Source organism: Danio rerio, chromosome 12 (genome assembly GCF_052040795.2).
Source record: "Danio rerio strain M-AB ecotype USA chromosome 12, GRCz13ab, whole genome shotgun sequence".
Taxonomy (NCBI): domain Eukaryota; kingdom Metazoa; phylum Chordata; class Actinopteri; order Cypriniformes; family Danionidae; genus Danio; species Danio rerio.
In genome coordinates this window covers 27,807,493-27,829,920 of record NC_141032.1, presented here as the reverse complement: position 1 = coordinate 27,829,920, position 22,428 = coordinate 27,807,493, and the positions used below count along the sequence as shown (strand labels likewise).

The 22,428-nt window shown below is 36.7% G+C and overlaps 1 protein-coding gene across 4 annotated transcripts in view; it reads right to left on the bottom strand.

Moving 5' to 3' along the window:
* Positions 1-21,874, bottom strand: part of LOC147834479 (uncharacterized) — a 102,924-nt gene extending 81,050 nt beyond the window's left edge. For 2 of the 4 annotated variants that reach the window (XR_015504172.1, XM_087276380.1), the window contains exon 1: positions 21,539-21,782. The gene's annotated coding sequence lies outside the window, so the exon portion shown is untranslated. Of the gene's footprint in view, positions 1-21,538 lie in introns of all 4 variants that reach the window. The other 2 variants (XR_015504173.1, XM_087276381.1) reach the window with 2 other exon arrangements.
* Between the last annotated feature and the right edge of the window lie 554 nt (positions 21,875-22,428).

Sequence of the window (22,428 nt, the reverse complement as noted above, 5' to 3'; positions counted from 1 at the left end):
CTAATTGATAAAAACTCATCCATACATATTGACAACAAATAAGACAACCCCAGTTGTGCATCATGGGTTTGATTCTTTAAGAAGAGCAGTTCAAAAGAATCATTCTTTCAGCAAACAGACCCCACAAGTTGCACCTTGTGGGTTTAGTCAATAAAAAGAATCGATTTAAAATAGTCACTCATTCTAGAATCAGATTATAGTTGTTGTGTTTTACTGTATTTGACTTACTGAAATCAACTGATTCATAAGAAATTATTTTAAGAATCAGACTACACTAGTTTTGCAGTACACGTTTGAATCACTAGAAAAACGGATTCATATCAGACATTTAATCAGCAATCAGACTAAACATATAGTACTTTATGGGTTTGTTTTAGCAAAAATAATTAAGTCATAGAACAAATCCATTGTGCAATCAGACGACAGCGGTTGTATACACTAATACATAAGTCTTCAGAAATCAGATTACTCTAGTTTCATATTATGTTTTGAATTTGTATTAAACAAACAGATTGATACACATTCAACTCAGAATCAGACAAAACAAGCTGCACTTTATGTCTCACTATAGATAAAGTCTGATTCATAAGATACGTTCATGAGTCAGACAGGTTCACAGGCTCAACTACTTGCAGTATTGCAGCACTTTTTTAACACAGAATGTATCATTTTAATTTCTTTGTTTTTAAAAAAATTATTTGTATTATTATTTGGTACTTTTGTTTAAAAAATAATCAAATTCCAATAAAAAGGTGGTTGTCAATACCTTATCTTAATCAACACCCAATACAGTCCACTCAACAGAGAAAGCAACATTCTCATAGCTTTCTCAACTTTCATACAGTTCGAGTCATGACGGATAAAATGAGAATTTCCTCATGACGACACACGGCAGACTGTGTGAGTGTGTGTATCCCCATAAGTGGCTGGGCCACACTGAAAAGGAAAGGAAGCAGGCAGTCAATATCATAAGCGGCTTACAAGCAGGCGTCCACTGCCTCTCACAACAGATAGAGAGAGTCTTCTATAGCAGCCCTCTCTGTCAGCTCAAGATTAGTGGCAGCGAGAGGGATTTCATCACCTTTATTCAGAGCGGAAAAAGGAAGGGAAGATTGCTACTCTGGAAAATGTGCATGCACAAACTACTGTACCCACCCCTCCTTTCTGAAAAAAAATTGCTCTATCCGTTCTCCACAGAGGCCCATGATTGCTCCACACTTCACTGGACTTGAGGGGCAAAGCCGGAAGGACAATAAGCCACAGCAGATACATTAAAGGCCCTCTAACACTGTCCAGGTTACTGACGGATGAGTTTCTGATAGTGGAGAGAGGGAACAGGTGAGGAGCTCTGCGCTGAATGTGTGCGATTACAGCACCTCATGAACCCACACAAAGCTCCCAGAGGTCTGTAGCCTCCCTGATTATGGACGAGCTTTGGGAAGAGCAATATACAGTATCTCCGGCACGCCATATTCAAATGAGGGGGGTTTAATGGAGCAAAAAAAGTGGGTGGGAAGCGGTTGAGAAATAAATAAGTGATGCAGGTGTTGGGAATGTAAATGCACGAAGGAAAAAAGTCAGACGGGCTTCAGCCAGTCTGCTTGGCAAAGCACATCCTTACACATAGAGGTAGGCTGAAATCATTTCAGCTTCAATAAACTTACACCCAGCCCCCCCCCCTTTCCCGACGCACACGCAGCCGAGGGGAGATCGTTCACATCAGCTTAGGTTAAGGTTTTTAAAGCTGTGCGGAGTGTCAGAGACCTCAGGGGCTCAATCGGAGAAACAGACGGATGGACAGGCCTGGCTCTGCTTCCTCTAGAGTCAAAGTGGACTTCACTTAACTTAATTTTACTAGTTGACCTGCTGGACCTGCGAGGTTTGAATTGAAGCGTCTTCCGAGCACTCATTTAACAGGGCTAATCTTCTTAAAAGGTCAGACAAAGAATCATTTCTCCGAGTGTTTTGCACAGTACGCATTCACTGACTGCCGGAAGAAATGCGCTAAAGCAAGTCAGCCGGCAGTGCAGCTGTACTCACCTCTTCACACATCACAGTAAACACATATTTTCAGGTTCCTGTCTGACTTGACCTTGTCCACATTTTTTTCTGAGTGCTGATGACTGCCTTTATGATCTAAAGCTCTCTTTTTCTATGACAAAGCCGGCCCTTGGCTGACAGGGGAGGCAAAGATCAGAATTTTGAAAGGAAATGTGTTACTCCAGTTGGACTCATCATGAATTGTCTCTTCTGTGAGCTTGATCTTTTACATTCTCTACGGTTTCTTTCAGGTTAATTGCCTGTTAACCCTCCACTTACAGTAATTACCGGCCCCAATTACCATCTGACAGAAGCGCAGGGTGACTGGAAGAGAATATTGGCCTTTTTCCCCCTATTTTTGACTACTTTTGTCTCATTTTTCTAGTTTTTACAGTCATATTTCTATTAGGCAAGATTTAAAATCAGATATAAATAATAAAATCGCAAAACAAGTGCCACAAAAGTGAAATTTCTAAGTGACATTTATTTGTAAAGTGTCAAAAGGAACTATTGTGTGGTTGAAAAGTTCTATGCATGGCTCTTCATGGAAACATAAGTTATATAGTGCATATAGAACCATTTACAATAAGGTTGAATAAGTTAGTTAAAGCATTTACTAACATGAACAAACTATGAAAAATACATTTATTAAAGTATTAGTTTATGCTAGTTAATGAAAATACAGTCGTTAGTTGTTAGTTCACATTAACTCACAGTGCATTAACTAATGTCAACAAGCAGGAATTTGGATGTTAATAATGCATTAGTAAATGTTGAACTATGATTAAAAAGTGCTGTGCATGTATTGTTCATAATTAGTTAATGTTAGTAAATTTAGTAACCAACATTAACTAATGCAACCTTTTTATAAAGTGAACTGTAAAAACACCAAAAATCTGTAAAAATGTACAACTGCATTTAACAGGTTTACTTAACCTAAATCAAAGTTTTCTTCATTAAGTTAAAAAGACGAGTTTTGAAAAAAGCCAAAAAAGCTTCTGCAAACTTGTTATATTGAGTTAATCTCAGATCTCTTCACTTGAAAAAATAAAACACTTCATATATATATATATATATATATATATATATATATATATATATATATATATATATATATATATATATATATATATATATATATACATATATAAGAAGTGTTTTTCCTTACAAAATTAAAATAAATAAAAGATCAAATAATAAATCAAACTTTTAAAAATATCTACCCAAATGATGAATCAAACACTTAAAGATCAAATAACAAATCAAAATTCATTCTCAAGCGAGAAATCAAATGCATTTGATATTTAATTTTCATAAACAATTCAGTAAAATCCTATAATGGTTCCTCCTGATCACACACACAGCTGGAAGCTCATGATGGACTGATTACTAGGACTATAAAGACACCTCATTCACACAGACTCTTTGCTGAGTCTTGTTTTTCTCAGTGAAGAATTAAAAAGCATTGTTCTAGGTTTGTCCTGTCATGTTTTGATCCTTGTCTTTTTACCATTGTTGTTGTTTTGCCTCCTGTTTCTAACTCTGTGTCTAATAAATGTTTTGTTAACATTTGTTACATTTGTCTCTGTTTTATTTTATTTTTTTATTGAACTATGTTTGTTCTAATAATGTTTTATTTCTTAGTACAATTTCTAAAAGAGTTTTTTTGTTTACTTAACTTCAGACATTTTAGGCCAGTGCAACCGATCATTTCAAAAGTTGAGTACACAAGAAAAAACTAAAGGAAATAAGGATTGTGTAATTTGTTGACTCAACATCAGGTGTTACAATTCTGCAGACAATGTTCAGTTGGCACAGCTTAAAAAGTTTTCTTACAGAGTAGTTCACCTCTCCAGAAAATAAATAATCTTATGTTAACCCAACAAAATGTTTTTTGTATTTTTGACAAGCAATTTTAGGTCAGTGCATCTGATGTTTTTTTTTTTTTTTTTTTTTTGTTTAAGTTGAGAGAGCCAGAAAAAGCAAAAGGAAATAAGGATTGTGTTTTGTTGTTGTTGCACTGGCTTAACATTTTTTTACAGTGTGACCCAGCATTTTAATAAATGAGTAGAATAAAAATTTCCATGGATGTGTAGGGTTCTTCAACTACCAATCAAAATACCAATTCCAATAAAAAAATTTAAAAAAAATCTAGTTTTTAACAGGCCATCGCCATTACCAGAACCCTTGCAAATTTGTGAAATATTTTGATAGTCTAAATAACCAAACATTTTGTACAATGGAAACCTTGTATTGGTGCATTTTTTCATAGTTAAAACATAGATTTGCAAATCTTTTTAATTGTGAGGTTTTGAAACACTATTTTATGTAACACTCATTCCAAAAGGTCTTGCTTTTCACTGTGATTTTAAGCGTAGATGAACAAATGTCAACAGTATTGAAAACAAGATATTATAACTCTTCAAACGAGAGCACTGTGGTACAAACCGAGCACACTTATTTAGCCTTTCTCCATGCAGTGTTGTTATACAGTATAAGTAAGGGGAAGCAAACAGGAGCTGAAGAGCCAACAAAAGCGTTTTTTCAATGGATAAAATGGATAGCGAACAAGCAGCTATAAAAACACGATGAAAGACTGAGATAAACCCGAGTGCTTGGTTTGACATTAAATAGAACTTACAGAGGACATGATGTTTTAAATGAAAACATAACTGCTTTTTTGAATATTTTATCTGCAGAAATGATTTTGTTAGAGTGCTGAAAAGGCTCCCAGGGACCCTCGAGCACTTTGCATTTTCCTGCCTTTTCTTTCCAGCGATTCCCCACAGACACCTCTTCGTCACCGCCTGGCAGATCCAACATTCACAATTTTCCACCTCTCTACACTCCTAATTACAGGAGACACAATTGGCACAGAAACTTGCTTGACTGTTAGTGTAGCATAACAGTTGTCACTGATATAAGAAAGATGTCTTTAAACAGTCACGTCATTTGGTGGCATAAAGTTACAGGGAGGTATTTAACAATTTTAAGGCAAATAATAATGCTGACTCGTATAAAAATAATAATAGCTAATTCATGTATATTAAATAGTTTGTATGATATGAAGTGTTTAAAATATACATTTAAACAGATTAGTGAACATAAATGTGTACTATTAGTTTAGAACAGGAGCGCTCAAACATTTTCGTATGAAGGGCCAAAAAGCAAATATCCTTTAGTGCCATGGGTCAAAGGTAAATATACCAAACTATTTTAGATAAGATGCCATGGGTAATGTCCTACTTTATTTAATAATATTTCAAAATAAATAAAAAACATTACTGTAAATTGTATAAACTAATTTAGTATAACTTTTTAAAATGATGACTTGTTGCAATAAAAAGATTAACAATCACATTTATAACACAGTGGAGTTCAATGCTGAATACACTAGTCAAGCAGAATCTGCCTTTGCTCACCAAAGTCTCTGCATTGTCTGGTGACATTTTAAACTAAATCTGATTCATTTACACAAATTTAATTGAAACATTTAATTTAACTTTTAGCAAACAAACAAACAAATGATTACACTAAATTTGAATTGACAATCTTCAAACCATCCCTACCAATTTCCATTTTAAATCACGAACTTCCCTCTCATACCAGCTAAATACACTCCAATTTTATAGCTAACAAGAAGCAACACAGTTTCCATACATGGATAGAAAAGGGCATCATACAACTTCAGCATATCTTTAATAATAAGAACCTGGCACCATTTTCCACATTCGGCATTCGGAGTAATTCTTGGAATACTTGCAAATTAAATCATCAATTCAGTCAAAAATACTCAATCAATTAATCTAGACCTTAGTTGGTTATTATGTCTTTCCCCAAAAATGACTCTCCCAAAAATGCAGAATGATATCAAAATCAGACAACACATTGATCCTACCAAACACTCAAAGAGAATCAAACTTGACAGTTACATCCAAAGCTGCTTTCTGCACACAAAATTGCAATAATATATACTCCACACTGTAAATATAGCAGTAAAAGTTACAGTTTTACTAGTAATTTAGGTTGCCAGTATTACTGTAAAATTTACAAGTGCACTGTAGTTAATAAGTACAAATGTAGTTTTACAGAACACTTTTACAATTTTACAGTATTACTGACATCCACAACTGCCAGTACTAGTGTAAATGAAACAGCAATTTTTTACCGTGCATGATGAAAAATGCTAACTTACAATATACAGTGTAAAGTACTTCAAAGATCTCATCTAACTGGGGAGAATATATTTAAATTGGATTTCACCACAGAGACATGTTCACATTGTACACAAAACACCCAAGACATCTATTTTCAATCCCTCAATTAAACACTTTTGGGAAAAGATTACTGACTCACTCTCCAACTTTACAGGATGTCACATCCCACTGTCTCCCTATAACTCAGCATATCAGATGACATATCCACAATCGATTTAAATAATATAAATGGTCATTTACTTCTAGTGGCTCTAACTATCGCAAGATTTCCATACACATTTTGGAAATACATCTTGGAAAACTACTAACAAAATAAAGAATACTCCATTGAAAATATATCCACTTCCACTCAGGATAATACATTAAAATTATATTCATGTTGGTCATCTCTTTTAAACTTCCATTGATCATGAATTTATTGATCCTCGTCCGAAGCCATTCCCAACAAAATACCTTCATCACTACACTAACGAGGGGGCTGGGGGTGTAGGGGTCAGGAGGAGGCATCCGCTTTGTAAAAAATATCCTGGATAAGTTGGCAGTTCATCCCGCTGTGGCAACCCCAGATTAATAAAGGGACTAAGAATAAATGAATGAATGAATGAATGTATTCTGACACTGAGTTTGTACAAAACTCACAACTTAGAATTGCAAGAGAATTTTAGAACTGTGAGATGTAAACTCAACTATGTCAAATAGTAATAAATTGAATTTCAAAAAAGTCATACTTTTGAAAAACTGAGCAATCAGAGCCAGAACTGCAAGAAATATTGCAATATTTTCTTGAACAAAATCCGATTAGCAAGATGTAAACTTGGAATTGCAAAAAAAAAAGACACAGTTCTGGAAATTTCCGAATTGTGAGATGTAAACAACAGCGAGATGTAAATTCAGAATTTTGAGATAAAAAGCAACAATGCTGGAAAAAGACCAATATTACTAAAAGTAAACTCAAAATAGTGCAAAATGAAGTCACAAAGAAAGATACAAGATATAAATTTACAATCGCAAAAATAAATGACAATGCTGAAAAAAATTTGAAATGTGAGCCACAAACTCAATTGTGAAATTTTATGGAGGCCAGCTAGAAACAACACCACAATTCAGGAAGAAAGTATGATGTAAAGCAAGACTCTTAAAGATGAAAAATTTCAGAAAAAACTCTAATGCCTCATTTCCTCTGAGCGATTTGGTTAAATTCTGTTTAGTACAGCACAATTGCATTTCCACTGTCGCAGATTGGCATGGAGTATGGCAGAAAGTTTTGTTCAAAATAATTCTGCGTTATGTTCACATATCGCATCTTTTACATACTCAGCTTCATTATATAAAATGTTGAAGCATGAAAAGTGCAAATAGTGAGAGGAAGCGGTATGTCTTACACTTTCCACATTTCCAACAGCTACATAAACAACAATGGAGGACATACAGCAGATTCTTGTTGTTTACTTTAGCTTTAGCCGGCTCATTACTGCACACAATTACTGTGTTACTGTGTTACAGTGTTATGTCTTGGCTGCCTATTTACAAATGGTGCTTTCTGTGATTTCGAAAGCACTGGTGACGAATCTCTGTAAACCAATAGCATTCAGCAGTGAGTCCTGTACTGTACCTTTGTGTTAGGTACCCTTGTGAAAGTATGCCGAAAAAAAGTGGTATGGAACGATTGTCTATTTTGGTACCTTTGACAGTGGATACAGACTTGACTGCACACAAAACAGTAGTGTACTGAACTGTACCACACCGCTCAGTGGAAAAGGGTCATTAATCCTGTGGTTAGGGACAGGCTTACAAACAAAACTAAATTATTTCTTTTGGAAGATGACTATTTTTGTTTTATCTTGATGAACTAATCACGGAATGACAGGACGTGACCTAAAACATAATCTTTTGCACATAAAGTTTGCACAAATCAACCAGTCTTATATATCTTTTAGAAACCAATGGTTACAAAAGATCCAAACATACATGAAAACATCAGAAATTTTTACTTGGCATCCTTTTTTCCACCCACAATTTTACAGTTTGCTATTCGCTCCAATTCTCTCTTTTACAACATTGCTTTGGCTCCCCAAACAGAAAAACTCCAAGAACGAATGGTCATGCGTTTCCGCTCAAGGTTAATGGATCTACGGCCGCACAGGTAATCCACAGACTGAAAGATGACCTCTAGTTTTATGAAAGGTTTATTGCTTTGCTGGATCTGACGTTGCCTATTTGGTTGAGTCTATAGCGGCCGGCATTCACCTTTTGGCCTATTGTGACACCCAGCTGCATGAAAGGACAGTGTGTTTCTATGTGCACTGTACTGCAGTCTAATGCAATGAAAAGCCTGATATCAAATGCTTTACATGGCTATTCTTTTACCTCTTTCATGAGGATTTCTGATTTCAACATCTTTTACGCATAAAAACATCATATGTTTGCTACTTTATTCATATTTTATGCAGTGCAAAAGTCCACAAGCTTTGAGGCTTTCGGAAAGGTTGTGAACCGATGAAGTGAGTGAATAAATATGCACATAGAAAACACACACGCACACACACACAGCACATGCAGAATCTCCGCAATCAGCATCCAACTGTTCTGCATTCCCTCTCGCTCCTGTTAAAAATGCAATTCCTCATGGAGTGGTGAATATGAAAAACAAACAGACGCGTAAATCACTTCTAGCAGTAAATTACCTGAGTCCCGATTGCATCTGACCCTTCACCCTGCTGTCAGTAGCCAATTACAAGCCCTCTCGGAGAACGCTGTGCAACCTTGGGATTGGGATGTCAAACGCAACTGCTTGAATTCAGATGGAGCTACTCAAAACCTCTGAGCCCTGTTTCTGCTGTTTATTTGTCATTTCTCTCATCCCACTATCTGGATTGTTCACTATTTTGGTTTGTGCTGACAATGGGTGAACTTTATGACAATGAGGCTTTTTCACAATTATCTTTTGACTTAATGTGGCTGCAATGTAGAGCAAAAGTAAATAAGTAAATAACAATATTAAAAATTCTAACAAATTATTTTATTGCATGTTGTTCAGTAAAATTGAAAAAACAGTAAACTTGTTTTTAGACAAAATACAGTGCTCAGCATAAAATTAGTACACACCATTTAAAAAAAAATAATCCATTTCTCAGCAGGCAATGTATTTTGGTGCATTAAAACAAAACCAATTTATTAAACATATTATAATATATTTAGAAATTCAAAGATAATATAATTAAATTCAAGTAAAATATTGCAAAAAATATACATCCTCCAAAAATTGTTACTTTTTTTTTGCTTCTCTTGATTTTTCCTCTTTTTAAAAATTTTATTTAGTATTTTTCTATAACAGAAAATTTGGCTTTACTAGCTTTTGGACCGTTATGGTAAGTTAATTTGTCAGATAAGCTCCAGATTTGGCTTCAGCACTGACTAATACAAAGTATATGCACAAATATAATATTGTAAACCTCCCTTTGAAAAATTTAATAGGAATAGATTTGTGGGGGCGTACTTATATATGCTGAGCACTGTATGTAATGTATAATTAACTTTTATATAAATCAAACTTATAAACATGTTTAAAAATGCAAAAATAAAATGAAATTAAAAAATTAACACATATTCACAAGATTGTATTTAAATTTGTGCAATTTAAAACATATTTTAATATAGACTTTCACATTTATTTGACTGGTTTTCTTGATTTAATATAGCTATATTGTTACACTAAAATTAAATATAACACTAGAATTTAAAGGGGTAATATTACTATACCAGTATATTTGTAAAAATCAACATGAATACATTTAAAAAATAAAATATTTAAAAAAATAATAGGAATAAAAAAAAGAAAAAGATTTCTAAATTATTTGCACAGCATAAGTCCTTGTCATGAGACTGCGTGAAACAATAAGACTTGCTTTGAGAGACAAGTTATAATATCTTCTAATACTTATATTATAATTAATAATAATAATAAGGGTGACGTGGTGGTGCAGTGGGTAGCACTGTCACCTCACAGTAAGAAGGTCGCTGCGGTCTAAGTCCTGGCTGAGTCAGTTGGCATGTGTGTGTGGAGTTTGCATGTTCTCCCCGTGTTTGGGTAGGTTTCCTCCAGATGCTCCCATTTCCCCCACTGTCCGTGTATGAGTGTCAATGAGTGTGTATGGATGTTTCCCAGTGATGGGTTATGGCTGGAAGTGCATCTGCTGCGTAAAACATGTGCTGAATAAGTTGGCGGTTCATTTAACTGTGGCAACCCCAGATTAAAAAAGGGACTAAGCCGAAAAAAAAATAATGAATTAATGAATGACTATAATGGTAGTAATAATAATAATAATAGGAGGTGACGTGGTGGTGCAGTGGGTAGCAAGATAACCTGACAGCAAGAAGGTTGCCATAGTGCATGTGTGTGAATGAGTGAATTGGGTGTTAAAATTAACCATAGTGCATGTGTGTGAATGAGTGTATATGGATGTTTCCCAGTGATGGGTTGCAGCTGGAGGGGCCTCCGCTGCGTAAAACATATGCTGGATAAGTTGGCAGTTCATTCCGCTGTGGCGACCCCAGATTAATAAAGGGACTAAGCCAAAAAAAAAGAAAATGAATGATAAAATAATAACAATAATAATAATAATAATGTAAAACATGAAATTGAGAGAATAAATGCAGAGAAAAGTTATGAAAGGCTTATTGCTTTGCTGGATCTGACTTTGCTTATTTGGTTGAGTCTATAGCGGCTGGCATTCACCTTTTGGCCTATTGTGACACCCAACTGCAAGAAATAGTAAACATTTATCCTTGTAAACATTTTGTCTTTTTTTTTTTTTTTTTTGAGTAGACTTGATCGTTGGAGAGAACATATATTAATAAAAATGTACATTAAATAGCAATGTAAGCTTTATTCGTAACAATTTAGCTTCTTTGTTGTGTTAACATGTTAAATCATTTTTACATTTATTTTTCCAATGATACATTTTCTCCCTAAATAATTCTTTCTATTTTACACCTTGTAATTTGCTTCAAGCAAACTAATCTCATCTGAAAGATGTTCAAATATGTTTAGTAAAACAAATCAAAAATGTCAATCCAGGAAATAATTTCTGCAAGTCAGCTCCATCATCTAAGACGTTATACACTCATTATCTTTCAAACAAAACAATTAACATCCTCAACATCTCTATTCTTTCTCACCGTCTTTTTCACACACAAACACTCACACACACTCTCTCCTCTGCAGCGCTAAAGTGCTGCATTAATCATCTTAAGTCTCTGGTCAATATGCAGGCGAAGAGCAAAGCGGCTCAGCTCTCTGCTTATTTAACGGCTCAGTGCTTTTCCACCTCTGTGGATTAGAGAAGAACGACCTGCATTTACACATTTATTCACTCCACAGAGACCTGCTCATCTTCCGCTCTTCCCTATCAGAGAGAGAGAGTCTGACCTCGCCGGCCATCAACATGCTGTGGAAAAAACACTGTGTTCTCCTGCTTCGCTGCCTGCGTGCACATGTGTGTCTACTTCAGTGATACCACTGGAGAACTCGATGGATTGAAACCACATGGTGGATTAAATTGCTCCGTTATGAAATTGCCCTAAAACTGATAAGATGAACAGACACAAGAGGGAAGAGCCTTTAAACATAATGGCAGCTTGACAGACAGCGCAGCACTTAAATTTTAAGAGCCACTTAAGAGCTGATAATTGAGTAACGTCTTCAGACGCTGTCATTTTGAAGAGATGCAACAGGCACTTTGTGGCTTTGGCAAAACGTAAAACTTATTTAAGAAGTGACAGTTATTGTTTTAATCATTCTTATGCTACATCTACATCTTTTTATCATTAGTTTGATTAATTTAATAGTTATTTGCTAAAATGAGTTTGTATTCAAGATTCGCAATAACTTTTTTACTGAACAATGCACTGATTTATCAATTCACATTGTTTGTTTTAATTGAAGTGTGCTTATGGAAAAACATTTCTGTTTTGTTCCTAAAGGGGGCGCCATACTGAGGGGTCAACCCCAAAAACTGCCCTCAAAATTAATTATGTGTTGGCCGAGTTCAGACTGCATGATTTTCAAAGTAGTCGTGTCACAGATGTTTTCACACTGCATGACTATCTGGGCTAGCATTTTGTCGCTGCTTTGTTTACACTGCAAGATGGATCGGCGACAGGGGCTTTCACATTGCATGGCATTACAATAGGAAAAAATCGCCAACAACTTCGTCCAAACTACGTCTCACAGCCAAAAACACGTATAGTATATCTTTCGTTAATAACTGCATTACGAGAAAGAAGCCTCTAATGGGGTAGAAAATACTTGCTCACTTGGGTTTGAAGGGAATTAGCAATTTCTCATTTAACTTCCTGTATGACACGTCAAACAGACAATGGTGCTCCTGTCAAACCTCCACTAGTTTTTCCTCCATTTCTTGCGTGCGCGTAAAAGACATGATATGTGAATGGTCAAATAAGCAGCTAAGCTTTTCTTCACATTCAGAAGACACATTGACTACCAATCCAGCACAAAAATCCAATTTGGGTCACTGTATTTTTGGACGCCGGTGTCCTCCTTGTCATAGAATGCTTTCAGTTCAAGTGCTTGAACAAGTTGCTGGTCGAGTTAAAGCAGTTGAAAGTTCTTAAGAGACTGGATATAGACTGCATTTCACATTAATATTTTTGTTTTTACACTCAATGAAATCAAATTAATGTCTGTATTTCCACTTGAAGAAGCAACCACTCTGCACAGCAGCCATTTCAGCTGGTGTTCTCAAGCAATTCAAAAGTGTATGCTTATTAAATTACATTGCAGAGAAAAACTTTTATTAAAAGAAGCATTTTTTTCTTCTAAAACTATATTTGTAACATACGTAACACAATTACATTGACTTTAGTAACTGTAATCAAATTACACAAATTTAAAATGTAATACGTTACATTAATGCGTTCCTCAAAATGTAATTAGAATACAGTAACATGTTACTGATGAATGTGTTACACCCAACTCTGATTATGACAAAGGATAAAAGTTTTCATGATTCTTTGAGAATGTTTAATTTGTGAAGTAGATGACACAGTAGTGTATTCCAAGTAAAATATTTTTGGTCCCTTACAAAAGCAGCTCCAAACCTGCTCCTGGATGCAGTAAATCCTAATTAAACACATCTGAATCAGCTAAACAATTCAGACTCACTGGCTCTGTCCCAAATAGCACACTAAACCTTTGTTTCTTCCTCTAAGTCCAAACTTTTATTTACTGTTGGCTAGAAGTGTGAGTTCAGTGCATAGGGGCCACAAAGAGGATCTCGTGAGTATCCATCTGAAAAAGGACAAAATGGACACACTATAGTCAACTGACATTCAAATGCAGTGGCCATTGTAAATTGCCAAGACTCCAAGTGCACATGCAGTGTGCCACTTGGGATGGGGCCAATAGAAATTTCCACACAAGTGTATTGGAGTTAAACTATTAAAGACAGTGGCCCTGCAGCAGCAGGACTGGACATCTATCCTCATAAGCCAGGTATGTCCAATCTTATTCCTGGGGGTCCAACATCCTAAAAGGTTTAGCTCCAATCAACTTCAATGGACTTTTATGAAAGGCCTAGTTCCTAAAGACACACTTTATGTGCACTTGTGGGCTTGTGTATTGAAACTCAGTCTGACTCCTAACCCTTACCCCTACCCCTCTGTTTCTTGTGATTACATCAATAAAGTTAGCAAGCACCGTGTAACTGGAGAGTACCTACAATTTTAAGCTTTTACAAAGTAAGATTTGTATAAAATTAGCAGTGGTTTCCCATCTCTTAGGGGATTAAGTTTTTACCCCTATCCCTTGACACTCTATCTCAAGGGCACTGGGTCTTACAGTGGCCACTGGGTGTGACCACAGGGTGTCTTTTCAAAAAGGGTGTTCTAGAGCAGGGGTGTACAAGCTGTCCTGCAGGAGAAGATGTCCAAAGACCTGAGTTAAGCTTCAACTCCAATTAAACTAACCAAAATGGCTAATTAAGATTTTACTAGTCATACTCGAAGCCTCCAGGTTGAAAGAAATTTGTTTGAACAAGTTGGAGCTATTCTTCAGAACAGTGGCCCACCAAGACCAAGTGTGAACACCCAAGCTCTAAAGCACACTCTTCACAACCACATAAAACAGACTTTTCCCAGCAAGAAAGTAGACTTAGAAGAAGATGAGGATATAGGGCAGGGGTGTCCAAACTTTGCTCTCAACTGTGCTGCAAATTTTAGCTACAAATTGTCTCACACCAACCAGAAAGCTACTAGTTTTAGTAAAGTAAGACCTTGATTAGCTGGATCAGGTATGTTTAATTAGAGTTTGAGCTAAACATTTTAATAATAATCATAATAATTCCTTACATTTATATAGCGCTTTTCTGGGCACTTAAAGCGCTTTACACAATGGGGGGGAAATCTCCTCATCCACCACCAGTGTGCAGCATCCATCTGGATGACGCGACGGCAGCCATTTTGTGCCAGACCGCACACCACACACCAGCTGATTGGTGGAGAGGAAACAGAGATGAAGCCAATTGGAATATGGAGTTGCTTAGGAGGCCATGATGGACAGAGGCCAGTGGGCAGATTTGGCCAGGATGCCGGGGTTAAACCCCTACTCTTTTCGAAGGACATCCTGGGAATTTTAACGACCACAGAGAGTTGGGACCTCGTTTTAACGCTCATCCGAAAGACAGCGCTCACTGAGCAGTATAGCGTCCCCGTCACTATACTGGGGCATTAAGACCCACACAGACCACAGGTTGGGCGCCCCCTGCTGGCCTCACTAACACCACTTCCGGCAGCAACCTAGGTTTCCCATGTGGTCTCCCATCTAGGTACTGACCGGGCGCAGCCCTGCTTAGCTTCAGTGGGCGACCATGTGAGAGTTGCAGAGAGCTAGCTGCCGGCTTTTCGGATAGTGACTCTCCATAACATAGTTTGGACACCTTGGTTTAATGTGCCATTTGGGATTAGGACAAGTGTGTCTGAACTTGAAGACCCTAAATAACTGTTGCAGGTTTGTTTAATTAGGATTGGAGATGAACCACAGGATAGTGAAGTGGTTTCGACATCCCTGCCTAACAGCCTTCATCCTTTTGAAATGCTCATTCTGGAGGGTAAACCTTCAGATGAAATTGGGACACAGGAATGAGTTCTTTAGAAAAGAAAGCAGTCCTCAGCTCTTTCCTAATTATAAGTTTACCAGCACAAATGTGCATGGGGCAACCTGCCACTCAAATAATACCACAGCAACACAAACAACAACAATCCAATAATGCAATCAACTACTTTTCCTATGAAAGTCTTTTTTTTTCTTGTAAGAAATGCTGTTTCACTTTGGAAGCAATAGAGAAAACACTGGTTCATGCTTACTTAAAAAATCTGGCAAGTGACTTGCATTTTAAAACTGATCTTCATAAGTTCTGCAAAAGTTCAGGTGTGTCTACTTCACATTGGTGTAAATTGGGGGCATATGCCAGGCCCGCATTTGACCCAGAGAGTCCCATGCAATTCTAACCAACAGAAACGGGGGCACCGAGGATGCTTGTTAGATAGCATGCTGGGCACAGCAGAGAGCCCCGGTCTGAATGGTGGGGTCAACGGCTAGGCCTGTTTCTTTATGAAGGCCTGCTGAGGAGGGAGGAATGAAAGGGGAGCAGTGGAGGAAAGCGTGATGCACAGGGCAAATGAGGCCCAATAAGTGGTGCGTGGTGACAAGGGGGTCTTGTCAAAGGCCATTTCAGTTAACGGCCCCCCAAACTCACAATGCCCTGTGCTTTCACAATCTACACGGCAAAGAGAATGGGATTGACCAGCTGATAGGAGGTCACAATGTAATTACCATCCAATTTTTACCTGCAGGGCATTTTTATCCTCAGGTGGAACTCACCCGCGATCACTAGTGTAAACCGCCCTGTTGAATACTGAACAATATTGTCGATCTCCAAAATTAAATCCCCATTACACACATGTAATATTCAGTGGCTCTAATTCAAGCTTTTAGAGGCCGCCCTGGATGCTTGCAGGATGCCCTGCAGCAAGTGCAATCTGTGCAGTAAGAACACCTGCTCAAAACAGTCCCAGAGTCTCTGAATGCATCAACCGGGGACTTGCCGTGCATGTAGAAGTGGCAAGAGGAACCAACTCTGGTTTTCAATCTTCCCATGAGCCACTGAAAAGTCAAGAATGATAACTATAACAACTATATTAGTGTCCAAACCAACTAACGATAGCATTCTGCTCATTCCAAGCAAAGCAGGAGTTACATCATCTGTTGATTCTGGCCATTCTTGTAAACTTCAAGCTCATCAATTAGCTGGATTGTAATAGACAGTTTTTCAAGTATTCGTCATCATGGAAAAAGCTCTAACAATGATTGTATTCTTCCTCTGTGTTGTTAAGTGTGGATTTTTCTATTCTCTCGGAACTTTACCCAGAAGTCACAGTTACTGGTCTTAGTGTAAACGGCCTTTAACCTAATTTGGACCGTTTTGGCACATCTCTTAAAAGACCAATGAAATACAATAACCTAATGGGCGCTCGTTTACTATGTTGACCTATATTAACATAGCAAAGAGATGCTATGCCTCTTCCTGTAATGAGAGGCTTCAGAGTTTTTGGAAGAGCTTTGCTAAATCCTGTCCCATTACAATATGAAATTAATCACAAAAAGAGAGCAATTATATCAATATGGTCTTTTGTCATTAGAGAGTCCACACCTGTCACAAGCCGTCAGGGTGACCTGGGTAATGGTGCACGGAAAAACGTACCAGTCCTCCATCACCGAAATTGCGCGGGCTTGACCCCACACAATGGGCAGCGACAATGCGAGCGTAATCTCTTAATCCACAATCCTGATTGGGAACACCTTTCAGTTATGATTGCATTATGATGGACAGCTGGCCATTAAGCTCATGGATACGGAGAGAGTGCCTAAGACATCGAAATACAAGGGAGCGGGGGAGTCAATTCTTCTTATCCACCGATCCCGACCGAGCTCCCTCGACCAATCAGAAATGATTAGAGAATTATATTGACATCCTTCCACCAACCAGGTCCCGTATCAGTGCTCTGAGCCCTACTCGACTGACATATCCCTGAGCCAAAATCGCTGGCTAGAGCCAAGCACACCTTCCACTCCAATTAAGACCTGCATCCGATCATCAGAGCTCCATCCTTAATCTCATAATACCACACTCACACAGCACAGGCGCAGATAAGAGCGCCACAGGTGTATCTGAGGGAAGAGGAGAGTGGAAAAGAAGGCGAGATGGAGATTTTGCAAGGTGACAAAGTTCAGGGATTAAAGCGAGAAAGAGAAGCACGTCTGTCAGTGGAAGAGAGAGAACGGTAGCAGGTGGAATGGTGATGAGGGACTGCGAGGAGTTACAAATCCTCTCTTGAGTGCTGTGTGAACAGGTTTGAGAGTAGAGGGCTTTAGTATTATTGCATATACATTAACTGCCCCACAGTCATCTGGTTATTCACTAGTACCTGTCACTGTTCATCCTAATGCACAAACATAATAGGAAAATTTTGAGCAAAATTAAAACTGACTTACCCTCATGACTTTACAAACCTTGACGACTGATTTTTTGTCTTTTGTTTTTGTTTTTTGTTCCTACACACTAATAGATGTTAAATGAAGAGGATGGTTTGTATCAGAATCTCTTGATGCAGTTGTAATCCAAGTATAATTTAAGCTGTATTTAACGTAAGAAAGTTCTCAGTTTCTCTGGATGAACTGAATTTACAATTAATGCGATTGAGAAAGATGTTAATATTGGTTTCACTCAGTCTGACAACACTTCTTCCAAAAAAAAAAAAAAATCATTATTATTTAGGTCCCACTATATTATGATGGTCCATTTGAAAAATTTAAGTTACATGGCATGTACATGACAACTAACTCTTTTTCATTAGATTATAAGTAGACTGTCAGGTTGGGGTTAGGGTTGGGGCTAGTGTAAGATGACATGTACTTGCAAAGTTTCTTATAGTCAGTTAAATGTCTGTTGAAGGAGCAGTATCAACATATATTAAGCAGACAGTCTACTAATACTCAAATAGACCATAAAATAAAGTGTTACCGTTATTTATTGCCACGTCCTGTATGTCTCTCTCTTATTTGAAAAAGACTAGCTTAAAATAACGTTTCCATTTTACATTTGCTATACTTAGAAAAAAGTCAGTGTTTTTTCACCAAATGTTGATGTCTTACCTGTCTATAAATACAGATAAACAAATTGATTTGTGTTAAACTAACAAATTATTATTTATATTTTAATATTACACAATATTAACATTTAACATTTTTTAAATCTTAGCTTGACAGATTGTCATTTTTTGCTATAAATGACAACATTTCTATTAAAAACTTGGAGGAATTTGTAAGTTTGGATAAATTTGGAAGAATTATTATTATCAGTTTTTTCTTCTGATATTGACTATGAACTATAAGTTAAAGTGGTGTCTTGTTTTTTTCCCCCTCATAGCTCTATAATACAAGTTCAGATTTTAAATAGTTAGGCTGGCTTGTGTAGCAAGCCAGACTACTGTTATCCTATTAAACTTAATATTATTATTATTCTTCTTCTGAGACTAAAAATTAAACTCTATCTCGTCCTAGGCCTTTCAAGCTATGACCATCAAACTCGGGTCAGACCTCGGAACTATTCTGACTCGAGTTGCTATATCTTTTCCGACTGATCCGACTTTCGGTTTTCCGAAAAACGTCCCGGGACCGTCGAAAAAATCCCATAGACGTAACATTGGATCAAACTTTGTGACCTCATAACTCCGCATCAGAATGTCACACAGACTTCTAACTGGGCTCATTTAACTCAGACTATCAAACTGCCAATGACTGATCACCTTTAAACTTTCTGGCCACGCCCTAGCAACCACTTTTGGACCCTAGAAACCGTCCCATAGACTTCCATTGCAAAAGACTCTCATTGACTTTACATTGGATCAAACTTTGTGAGCTCATAACTCTGCATCAAACTGTCCTACAGACTAATGGCTGAGCTCATTTAACTCAGTCTAGCCAGCAGCCAATCACTAATGGCCTTTAAACTTTCTAGCCACACCCTAACAACCAGATACTGCGCCCTAGCAACTGTCCCATAGACTGCCATTAAAGAGGTTCAGACTGATATTGTCATGCTGCAGTGTGATAGAGACATGGGGGTTGTTTTTAACTGTTCATACTGGTAAGAAGCTTTGATACATCATCAGTCTAAGCTGTCAATCAACTCCATAGCAACAAAACAGACTAACCTAGCAACGATATAACACCAGCTATATCTCAGCATCAGAACATCGTAGAGAGGCGGGGGTTGGCTTGTTTGACTCATGCTCGCACACCATCTATCTATCTATCTATCTATCTATCTATCTATCTATCTATCTATCTATCTATCTATCTATCTATCTATCTACCTATATCTATCTATCTATCTATCTATCTATCTATCTATCTATCTATCTATCTATCTATCTATCTATCTATCTATCTATCTACCTATATCTATCTATCTATCTATCTATCTATCTATCTATCTATCTATCTATCTATCTATCTATCTATCTATCTACCTCTATTTATCTATCTATCTATCTATGAACTGTTTTTATCTATCTATCTATCTATCTATCTATCTATCTATCTATCTATCTATCTATCTATCTATCTATCATGCTAACAACATGCTAATTCATGCTAGAATCATGCTAGTCACATGCTAATTCATGCTAGAATCATGCTAGTCACATGCTAATTGATGCTAGAATCATGCTAGTCACATGCTAATTCATGCTAGAATCATGCTAACAACATGCTAATTCATGCTAGAATCATGCTAGTAACATGCTAATTCATGCTAGAATCATGCTAGTAACATGCTAATTCATGCTAGAATCATGCTAGGCACATGCTAATTCATGCTAGAATCATGCTAGGCACATGCTAATACATGTTAGATTCATGCTAGAATCATGCTAACAACATGCTAATTCATGCTATTAACATGCTAACTCATGCTAGAATCATGCTAGTCACATGCTTATTCATGCTAGAATCATGCTAACATCATGCTAATTCATGCTAGAATCATGCTAGTCACATGCTAATTCAAGCTAGAATCTTGCTAGTCACATGCTAATTCATGCTAGAATCATGCTAGTCACATGCTAATTCATGCTAGAATCATGCTAACAACATGCTATATTATGTTAGAATTGTGCTAGTAACATGCTAATTCATGCTAAAATCATGCTAGTAACATGCTAATTCATGGTAGAATCACGCTAACAACATGCTAATTCATGCTAGAATCGTGCTAGTAACATGCAAATGCATGCTAGAATCATGCTAGTAACATATTTCATGCTAGAATCATGCTAGTTACATGCTAATTCATGCTAAAATAATGCTAACAACATGCTAATTCATGCTAGAATCATGCTAGTAACATGCTAATTCATGCTAGAATCGTGCTAACAACATGCTAATTCATGTTAAAATCATGCTAACAACATGCTAATTCATGCTAAAATCATGCTAGTAACATGCTAATTCATGCTAAAATCATGCTAACAACATGCTAATTCATGCTAAAATCATGCTAGTAACATGCTAATTCATGCTAGAATCATGCTAACAACATGCTATTTAACGTTAAAATCATGGTAATAACATGCTAATCTATCTATCTATCTATCTATCTATCTATCTATCTATCTATCTATCTATCTATCTATCTATCTTTTCATACTTTTTAAAACTGTTTAAACTAAATAAACTATTACCGTCAGGCTTTCACAAGCCAGCCTCAAAGTTTGTTCTCAAACTTTAAGAATCTAGTTTTAAAATAATGTTCTTCCACAGACTGAATTTTCGTTTAAGGAAGGGGGGTTGCCAGTTTTGCATGTTGATCCAACGTTTGGTGTCATCAGCAGTCTTTATATTAAAATAATAAAATCATCTTTATATCACACAAGGAAAGTGTATAGACAAAATACTAACATTCTGAAGTCGAAAAGCTTTGCAACGGCTTAAGAATAAATAAATGAGCACATTTTATGTTTACATAAAATCTCCCTTGACTCGGAGAACGCTTGGTAATTCAGTAAGTGTGTTTTGCGCCTTAGTCTGAAGTAAACTTTCCTCAGTTCTGGTGGCTTCTGCTTTGAGGCACATTGCGAATGAGCTCGAAGCTAAAAGCCCAAATTAGCAGCTCTGAATGTTGCATGTTTTACAGGACACTTACTGACAGGAGCCGTCAGGATCTCGAAGACCTCCAGAAGAAGACCTCGATACGAGCTCGGAAAGGAAACAGTGGAGGCTGCTGCCACCCGCTGGCGACTCACGGAGAGTCAATATCACCTCTGACACTGGATTAAAACATTCCACTGCAAACAGTAAAGCAGGATAAAGCACTCAAAGCCACAGATCAGTAAATGTCCTGATCATTGGGAAGCTTCGCTAATATGATTCGGGTCGATAATCCCCGTGACACCCACAGGCTATTGGTAAGTGCAATTAACACTGCTTACTGTGGACAATCCAATTGAGGAAATAGAGATATTTGTCCAGACGGAGGCCTAAGTGATGTTGCAATAGCGTCGTTTACGTAGGCTATAAATAGTTATTAATCTGCTTGTGTTACTTATTTCACTTTTAAAAATAACTGAGTTGTGATTGTAGCTGTTGTCTGCTATATTGCGTTAAACAATAAACGGCAGAGCATGTACGCTTAACACATTCCCCTATTAAATTCGATAGGCTACTCACATTCTAAATTGCCTTTATTATTATTATTATTAATTTTATTATCATTATTATTATTATTATTGTTATTATTATTATTTAGTGTTTATTATTTAAATGGACAACTTCTGCCTGAGGAAATTAGCTGGCCAGTTTGTTATTTGCTAGTTTGTTTGAACAGATTCTCAATATTTTTTGTTTGTTTGTTTTTTTTTATGATGGATGATAATAAACTAGCATTTAAAAAATAAAATTCTAATATCATTACATTATATTAAACTGCATAACATACAGTTTAAATGCACATTTGTAAATAAACACTCACACGGCCCTGGAAAAAGATTAATCGCAAATAGTCGATTCAAAAATTTGGTTTTGACATAATATATG